Below are 10,355 nucleotides of genomic sequence, written 5' to 3'. Positions count from 1 at the left end.
TTTGGGGCACCTTGTAGGGCTTATTTTGGAAACATACCTATAAATTGCCAAGGTGTGTCCCGATATCAATCATACGACAAGAATTAGGTCTGATTTCAATCTAGGCGGCCGTCATATGGCAGTCTCTTGTTTTGTTTAAGACCTTGTCTCTTCAACATCGACCAAAACAATATGAAATCATTGTTATGTAAAAAACGGTGATTGAAGACTGAATTCTAGCTCTCTGGTCCAAAGACTACCTATCGGCAATGGATGAAGCAGATATAAGCTTTGACCTCCTTCTGAATAATCCGGATGCAGCAAAAACAAAAGTTTGGGATTGGATAAAAACTGCAGAATCAAACGTGAAATATAACCCACACGGTTATATAATAACTGACACAAACAGAAGGCACGTGGTCCCGAAATATCTGACAAAATTCCCAAGTCCTTACCATTGAAATGTGCTGTTACGCATCAGATTGAATCTTCTGCCAATGAACCAGGTATTGACCTCAAGAAAAATGGACAGTGTAGACACGGATTCTTGTAGACTGTGTAAAGACAGCGAGAAACACTAATGCACCTCACCCTCATGTGTCCAGAGTTGTTGGTCCAGCTAACTAAGTTTCTAGGTGCCCTGGAGTTTCAAAATCAAGAAGGTGAAGTTTGGTGGGTGCGATTGTGCAAAGGAGATAATATTAGAATGTCTCCCACTGTAACGTCTTTTTGAATTGTCTAAAATGATTTCAGCAGAAAACTTAAACTTTTAGACTTGGTTGTCGAGCCATATGATAAATCTCTATTTAATTCTTTTGATTCTCTTATGTTATGTAATAATTGGCAAAGGTCTATCATAAACCATGGGCCAAATAAAATAAAAATGTATCCCCCACCCTCATTGGCTGCCACCATATAGCCCATTTTCCAATTGGTCCCATTGCCTTCTCGCTCATCTTCACCACATGTGGATAGCGTCCTAATTCATCATGGAATCCTGTAAGGCAATTGGTTAACATCAAGTGGCACCACCCTACCTGTCTGACATACACATGGTTATCAATATGTACTCAGTAGAACTCTTCGAGGTCAGCTTGATCCTTGCAGACAAAGTAGCCCTTTTCTCATCCCAGACACATTGGCACCCCATCATGCCCTTCCCACTGTATGGGCATCACTCACAGCTCTCCCTGGCACAAAACATAGATCATGTCGTTCTCCGTTTTCCTCTTTATCAGTTCCCCCTCCCCAAGAGTAAACTTAGTTTGGAAGATTTACCTCCAGCAAAACCCTGGAGTTAAATCTTGACACTCAATGCCAATAAATCGGCAGAATTGGCGTAATTCTGCAAAAAAAAGCCCCATTGGGTCCAATGGACCCAAAATAAATGGGGATTTACACTACTACTACAACTTGTAATCAAGCAGTAATTCCGCATCATCAAGTGACGGTAAACCCATGTGGTGGTATTTCGGAGAATTTTCCTCTGAAATACCTCCAATGAGGCATAGACCTTTCATTATGAAGTTTCACTTTTTACGTGGACTTTTAATTGCCTGAATTGTGATCAAAGATAGCAGCTGAATTATGGTGGATAACATGATTGTGCAACTCTTGTAGAAGATGTTGAGTATTGCAGAATTCATTTAAAGTTAAGAAGTGGGAGTTAAATGTAATTGAAATATGAAAGAGTCATGAATACAATTAAGTGCAGTATAGTGAGAACACAAGGCTGTAAATGATTTCTCTAGACACTGCCAATGGGGGCGTAGCGATGCAATGTGTAATGGGTGCATATGAAACATTTTCAAAGGTGAAAACATGATTTGGATATGTACTGGTAGGGCAGTTGTATTTTTCACACAACCAAAACATACATGTTGTAGACATCCGGTGAGTACAAGCCTCTCTCTTTATAGCAGGTTCAATGGGGAGGGCAACAGTGTCAGTGTTGATGGGGAACTTCTGGACATTGTAAGTCTGGTCCCGAAGGACACTACAGCTACAATCAATATCTTGCTCAACAGAAGAAGTAATCAAAATCAAGATGTCCAAATGTGTTGGCCTGAAACTCCCATGGACCCCAACTTTGATTATATTGACTCATGGCAGATGGGAGTTGTAGGTCAAAGTATCTTTTCAGACGCAGGTTGCTTGCAGTGTGAACTGAGACTCATGCAAGGAGACAGGGCCCCGTGTATGTCTTCTTGGCAGCACTGTATCTGTAGATGTTTAGTAAGGTTAAGTGAAATGCCGACTTGTGATTTTCTATGGGCGTGGCACTTATGCTTACAGACACAGAAAGAGAGAAAGAAGGCACCAATGGTCTAATTATAAGTTTGGTGGTATCTACAGCCTCCGAAAACACCATCAAAATGAATCATCATTACTACAATTTGGAGTTCCTTTGAATTTAATGGAGAAATGCCATGCAGTACTATTGCATCCATTAATGATGTTGCTTGGAGGTAATTACCTAAACACAAAAGCGGGAAATTGAAGAGTTCTAGGTTTTAATTTTTTAATTTTGCAGAGGGGATGTAGTATTTCCATCTTTATCATTACTGCCAAATTCATTGAGTTGGGCAGTTTGTTTAACAATGTATTTTCATCTATTGACTCAAAACGCATTTCATAAAAGTAAATAAATGAATGAGCAACTTACTTTTTACACCAGTCAAAATTGAGTGTTCAGCCAGAGGGCAATGTTGTTTCGTTGTGTATCAGTAGTTTTGAAGAGAGACAATGAAGTGGCTAAGAACTAGCCTTGCCTGCCCAACGTAGGTCGAGATGCTAATTCTGGTGAAGGGGGCATACGAGAGGCCAGGTATTCTGAGGTTACATGCTTAAGAATGTATTTAAATTACACTTCCAGTGCTGGCTGTGATCCCGTGTAAACCCTCACTAGAAGAAGGACATAGTTATAGTCTACAGATTAAACTGCGGAGATGCCATGTTGTCCGACCCATAGAAAAGTGCTTAAAACCATTGCTGATATTGTTTGAAACTGACCTTATATTTGAAAAGAATTTAGAACATCTCACACCGAGAGTAGTTGCAGTTGGTAACAAGGACTTGTCATCCTGCAGAGTAATGGCTCTCAATGTGGAGTCAGACAATGGAGTACCTATGTACTTCTTCCTGGGAACCATGGGGTGGCAGTGATCACTAGTGTTGTCCAGTGGCTTAGTCTGCAATATTTCCTCCAAGAGGTTTTCCAGTATAGGATCAAGCACTGGTAGGCAAAGCAGAAGGCACTAGTAGGCACTAATGAAAACAATTTGCAAAATGGTCTGGGAGCCCCTCTTCCGAGAATGAACATAACCAAATACCCTTTTCTACAGGAAGGTGCTCATTCAGGACAGTCTAAAAAATGTGTAATACTTGGGGTTTCACCATAAGTCACCCAGGGTAATCCAGATATGGACTCCTTGCTTACTACGCCTTTAGAGAGGCTCAGCTAGACCTTGTTGAAAAGGCCCAAAAATGCCAAAACATGTGTCTGGGTTTTCTGTTCAGAGGAGAATTGCCTAGCATTACGGTGCTGGACTGCCCTTGTGGGTGGGACCAGAATGATGTGCAAATGGAGATGTCTCCTCTGTGAAGGGTGCTGTGAACTAAAACGTGGTTGTAGACCCTCCTGAGTGGAAGACATTCCATAGAATAGGTTATTTGAACCATGTTCATTCTCAGTAGTGAGGCTCCAACACTCTTGTGAAATGTGTAATACTTGGGGTTTCACCCAGAGTCACCCAGGGTAATCCAGACGTGGTCCCCTTGCTCACGTTGCCTTAAAGAGGCTAAGATTCACCTTGCTGAGGAAGCCCAACAAGGCCAAAACATGTGTTTGGGGTTGTTGATGGTACTATAGTTCAGAGGAGAATTGCCATAGCATTTTAGTGCTAGACTGCCATTGTGGGTGGGACAAGAAAGATAGTGTAAACACTCCTGAGTGGAAGAAATTCCATAGAACAGGTTATTTGAACAATGTTCACTCTCAGTAGAGGAGCTCTTACACTCTTGTGAAATGTGTAATGCTTGGGGTTTCACCCTAAGTCACTGAGGCTAATCCAGATGTGGACCCTTGCTCAGTATGCCTTAGAGAGGCTCAGTTTCATCACACTGGGGAGGCCCAACAAGGCCGAAACATTGGTCTGGGGCTGCTGATGGTACTTTTGTTATTGCCTAGCATTTTGGTGCTGGACTGCCGTTGTGGGTGGGACCAGACTTTTGTGCAAATGGGTATTTCTCCTCTGTGAAATGAGCAGTGACCTCAAACGTGGTTGTAGACACTCCTGAGTTGAAGAAATTCCAAAACAGGCTATTTGAACCATGTTCGTTCTCAGTAGAGGGGCTTCCACACGCTTCTGAAATGAGTAATACTTGGGGTTCTATTCTAAGTCACCAAGGGTTATCCAGACGTGGACCCCTTGCTCTCTGTGCCTTAGAGAGGCTCAGCTTCACCTCACTGAGTAGGCCCAACAAAGCCAAACAGGTTGCTGATGGTACTCTTCTTATAGTTTAGGCACTCACTGGTACGAGTGACTTGGTTGCCTGAGTGTCTTTCTTCTTATGGTATTGCCCTTCACTGGCACGAGTAGGTTGGTTGCCTGAACAAGTAGGTTGGTTGCCTGAGTGTCTCTCACTCTGCTTATTGTTTTGCCCTTCACTGGTGCATGCAGGCTGGCTTCCTGAATCATTATTTTAGTTTTCTGCACTGTAGTGATTATAGTCAGGCCACTCGTTACATATGCCATGCTCCCTAGGTCTCCCGCATACCCTGTTACCTTCACTGTAGTATGGTCACATCACCACTGTAGCATTCGCTCTCTTCAGGTCTCCATGTCTTGTTAGGGTGGCTCTCTTTGGCACTTCTTCTTCTGTGCTTGTGCTGTAGTATCCTTCTTCCAGTGTGCTATCGGCTTGGAAAGGGGGTGTCTCCTTCTTACCATCCTGACCACCACTTTCTTCTCTCATCCCCATCTTAGGACTTCTCACAACAGGATACCACCCCACGGCTCTCTGTGTCCAGGTGCAATGCAACTCAGGCACTTCACCGTACCGATCTCCTTTGGTCAGACTTGATATGATATCATAAGTCATTTATAACGTGCCTGTACACAAGTGTTTCTAGGCACGACAAAACAAGGAAGGGAGGGCAGAGAGAGGAAAAAACAACCATCTTACTAGGCCTTGTGTCATTCAGATCGCACAAGTGCAGGGGCGAGGGTGGGGGAAAAGTGCAAAAAGGGGGAGATGAAAGGGAAAGTGCGGGTAGCTCATAAGTGCTGTCGGTAGGTGGCTCATAAGTGCAGAGAAACAGGGGACTGTAGGGTTGCAGATACTAGGGAGGCCCGAAGACAGTGCAAGAGCAACTGGAATGCAGAAGCGTGGACCTGGAGTTCAGAGGGTGGTCAGGCGACCAGTGTGCCGAGCAGTCAGGGACAACAGCAAGGAAGAGGGAGAATCCCTTGAATATCCCTTGTGGGACTCTCCACTGGGCAACAGTTTGTTAGTCTGTCCCTCCCGCAGACTAACTGGATCTCTTGTTCCTCACGGCTGCTCACCATTGTGCAAAGCAGCATGCTCTTCTGGTTCCCAGCTTCCTTGCTCCAGCTGCTTTGAAACTCCCAGGTCTCTCTCTGACACTTTCTTGCTCCTCCTATATTTATGATGCTGTTCTGGGGCTTCCCCAGCTTTTTATCAGAGTCCTTTCTTTGTGTCAGAGTCATAATCTAATCGCTCCTCTGGGTTTATTTGTCTCAGTACCGAGCAGGTACTTATTCTTAAATGCTCCTGAAGTTTGACTAGTATTAGTACCAGGCAGATATGTGTCTTCTGTTGACCCCTCACAAAAACAGATGCTACATTTTTCTTCAGGGTTTCTGTCAACAGGTTGGCTCTTGATATATCTTTAGGTGAGGTGGAAAGGGAATTCCTCATTGGAACGGGAGGCCTTGTCCCCATGAGGCGAATCTGTCACTGTGAGGTCCTGCTTACTTGTGGCCTTCAGTAAACATAGGGCCCGACTCATGGATTTTTTTGCACGGTTTAAAGTGACTTTGCACTGCTGAAAGGTGGCTTTGCACTGCCGACACAAACATGATTCATGGAACTGTGCAAAGAGTATTTTTGCAGTGCAAAGTCAGTGTAAAGTCATTTTGTACTGCATTTTCAAACGTGCAAAAAATTCCATGTATCGTGCCCCAAAGTCTTTATCCAGGATGCACTATAGTTTTTATTTTATATCTTACTAAATACATGAAGTGCAGTAGAAGATACAGTCATGGCGGTTTCTGTGCTGATGGTATATTGTTGGGGTTTGGGGATAATATTGGGATGCATAATTACTGAAGAGGAACATATTGATTTGTATTGCACAAGAATATTCTAACTAATAATGGGGATTGGCAACTAAGAATATGAGAGGACTGTTGTTGAGGATCAAACTCACAGCTTTGCAAACTGATTGCTTCACAGTCAAGTGTATTTACCTTTGGAACACCAACACCCTGTCAATAATGCGAGACTGAATGTGTATGTACCCGAGTCTCACTCATGTTAGGGTCATCGCTGCCTCAACCTAAATTATTTTACAAAATACTCTTACGGTAATGTTCAACACTTACCCACACATGAAATGCAAAAGCAGGTGATAGAGTATGTGGTGTGGGACAACAACATCGTCAGTGCTGCTAAATCTTTAGGTAGTGTTTATACCCAAATGAAAGAGTTATCATGTTTGGCTGATCACATCTCGAAACACACATTGGGTTAAAGAGCATTGGTTGACCACTGAGAATGATCGGGTGCAATCTTTGCATTTCATTTATTTCACTTAATAATGGTGCTCTTCTCAGTACACGTCATCAACCAGTATTAGTAATCTAGGACGGATTTTAAATTCCGACTAATAATGACCATCTCCGGGCTCAACCAGTAGCCTTAATTCAACCATGGCCCTCATTCTGAGTTGGGCTGTAAGGGTTACCGGGCACCGGTAAGTAGACCAGTGCCGGTAAACCCTTACCGCCCAATTCCGAGGTCCCTTAGCGGGAACCGCAAAGGCCACACGTCCTCAGCAGGTTCCGCTAAGGGACCAGGGCGCTAATTACGGGCCCACTCTTTGCGGGCCCGTAATTAGAACCTTCCCCATTCTCATTGGGCCCTATGGGGGCTCAAATGGGAATGGGGAATGGTTGGTTGAATGGGGACTTACTGGGTCCGCACAGGTTGGAATGTCCCGGGAAGTCCCCATTCAACCAGACCGGACCCGGACCCAGTATTGGAGGCAGCCATGGTGCTAATAGCACCATGGCTGCCTCCAATCTCGGAATGACCCCCCACGTCTTGCCTGATCATGCGTGCTAGGCGTTAGGTACCTAATGTATTGTTCTTGTTTAGTGATGCTGACATTACTTTACATGGAAAATGTATTAACCAGACTGATATTATTAAAGAAGAGCATCAGTGTTGTAGATTTTGATCTTGGGAAAGAGTATTTTGAGTACCTGTATAAAGATTACCTTTTAAGTAATACTGTTTAATGGTAAACAATAGGTTTAACCAAAGCATGCATTTCATTCAAGTTTATGGGCCTCATTCCGAGTTGGGCGGTAAGGGTTAACGGTCACCGATAATGATGCCGGTGCCGGTAAACCCTTACCCCCCTATTCCGAGGTCCCTTAGCAGGTCACAGCACGAACGGCTGGTCTGACCAGCCGTTCTCTGCGGGTCCCGTTAAGGGACCTTGGAGCTAATAATGGGCTCGCAATTTGCAGGCCCGTTATTAGCGCCTTCCCCATTCCCATTGAGCCCTATGGGGGCTCAAATGGGAATGGGGAATGGTTTACTGAATGGGGACTTACTGGTAAGACCCCATTCAGCCAGACCAGACCCAGGTTTGGAGACAGCCATGGCGCTAATAGCGCCATGGCTACCTCCAAACTCGTAATTACCCCCCTATATCTATTGAGAGACGAATAGTGCTTTGAGTCAATTCACAGGGACAGCCAAATTCAGTACCTTTTGAAATTCAACACTCCATATTAAACAGGTAGCATATTCTGTAGTTGCCTAGGGATAACCTAGTGTAGTTTAGCTTGGGGAGTAACAACTGCACGTTTATAGTAAAGCTCTCCTGTTAGACTGACTAATAACATATTAGCTGGCTCGGTGTCAGTACCTCTACACAAGCTATGTGCTACTCTGACTCTTCTGGCTTTTTTTAGTATTGGCAGCAGCCAGCGACGTCTGATCACCTGGCAGTGTGGACACAAGAAAACAACTGTATTATTGTCTCTGTTTCATGTATTCCACAAGTGCCTAGGAGTTCAGACTCACTCACTCTCTGCCACTTTTCCAATAGCAGCAATAATGGGAGGATTTGCAGACACAATGGCCCTCATTACGAGCATGGCAGTCTGGGAAGTATGGTACCGGTAAGCATGCTGGTACCGTACTTCCCGGACCGCCATACTACGAGCTCTGCTTGCGGGTGCCGTAACGGCACCCGCGAGCACAGCACGTCGGATGCACTGGCAGCACACCAGTACATCCAACGTCCCCATCCCCATTCAGCCCTATGGGGCACAATGGGGATGCCCTTGATTCCGGAACCCGAAAATGGCCAATTACCGGGTCCGCCTAATTCAGCATGACCCGGTTCTTGCCCATTCACGGGTGCCAGAATAAATACAACTCCGGCGGCGGCCGTGATGTTTTTAACGGCACGGCTACCGCCAGAGTTGTAATGAGGGCCAATCTCTCTATATATAAAGCAGAACATTGGTTAGTTTGCTCCTTATACAATTCCACAAAGAGTCGGATTGGCCCCGTGTATGAAATGGTTCTATTTATCAGATTTTCTTCCAATTCAGAACAAAAATAAATACAAGTAAATTAAACTTCAGTGGCTGCACGGGTGGAGCAATCAGCCCAATACAGGTTTCTGCTGATTGGATGACAGAAACAAAAGGGGCCCTCACAGTAGATAATAACACCCCAGTGATAATTACTAGGTTGGACAGAATCTGGTCTGTGCTGAGCCCTCTACAATGGAATTTCCAGGACACGGATGTGCGAAGTGGAGAAGGGGCAATAAACCTTCAATCAAGCTGGGAAAACCCCATCCTCCCTCTGGGGAAAGTGACAGTTGAAGATGGTTATCTTTGCAACAGGATTTTGCAAAAATATAAAACTTTTGTAGTTTAAATGTGATTTTTGTGACTTTCAAATAAGAGGTCTTGGGCTGTCAATAGCATGTGTGGGACACGAACGCCAGAAGAATGTGAATCATGGGGAAAGGACACCTGATGGAATCTTATAAATTAACAGAAATAGGCCCCATGATAGTATGTACGCACGTGTAAAGTCACAGAATTTTAGGCCGAACATTTCACACTGAAAAAGACCAAAGATTATTAAACAAACAAAACAATGTCTCACTTATTGCAGAGTTGGACAGCAATTGTCGGCATACAATTTGTAACCTGTTTATGTAATTTGCTAAGAGACCTTAACTGTATAAATTTACCATTTGTGGATTTTAGCTAAACTTTGAGAGGTTTTTGAACATTGGCCCTCATTCCGAGTTTAGTGGTAGTCATGGCGCTATTTGCGCCATGACTGCCACCAATAATGGTACTGTGTCTGGTTTGGTGCAATGGGGACTTACTGCTCTAGTCAGACCTTGGTGGGACCGGTAAGTCCCCATTCACCAAACCATTCCCCATTCCCATTTGAGCCCCCATAGGGCTCAATGGGAATGCGGAGGGCGCAAATAACGGGCTGGCGTATGTCAAGCCCGTTATTTGCACCCAGGTCCCGTCCATAAAGCCAGGTCAGACCAGGCGTTTCCTTACCGGTGCCCGGTATCCCTTACCGCCCTACTCGGAATGAGGGCCATTGTTAAACTTACATCATAAATCTGACATCCTGCCCTTGAAATCCAACCAGCTGAGAGCGAGGCGGGGACTATCACCCCTGACCAGTCCAGTGGTTTAGAGGTGTGTTTAGCTAAGCCTGCCTAGCCATATACTTCTATGATGTCACCATGCATTATAAATAAGAATCCATGACAGGACTCTAGACAGACACTATTCCTGAAGTTCCTGCGCAGCGTTCCTGATCTGCTTCATTCATCTTGCTGATTCCAACTACAAGGCCAAAGCATTGCTGACCCTACTCCAGAGCCCACTGCAAAACCCAAGCATAGCTGATTCCCATCCCAGCAAGGCCAGTTATCCAGAATCAACCCACTAATCTCCCATTAAAAAGGGGAAAGCTCTGGTACCTTTTGCATCCTGAAATCAGACCGGCTTGCTGCTCACTAACTGCTTTCCTGCTGACTGCATCCAGCAGTACCTTTGCCATCC

This window comes from Ambystoma mexicanum, chromosome 4p, assembly GCF_040938575.1.
Source record: "Ambystoma mexicanum isolate Mex_15411 chromosome 4p, UKY_AmexF1_1, whole genome shotgun sequence".
Lineage (NCBI taxonomy): Eukaryota > Metazoa > Chordata > Amphibia > Caudata > Ambystomatidae > Ambystoma > Ambystoma mexicanum.
This window is presented reverse-complemented; position numbering follows the sequence as displayed.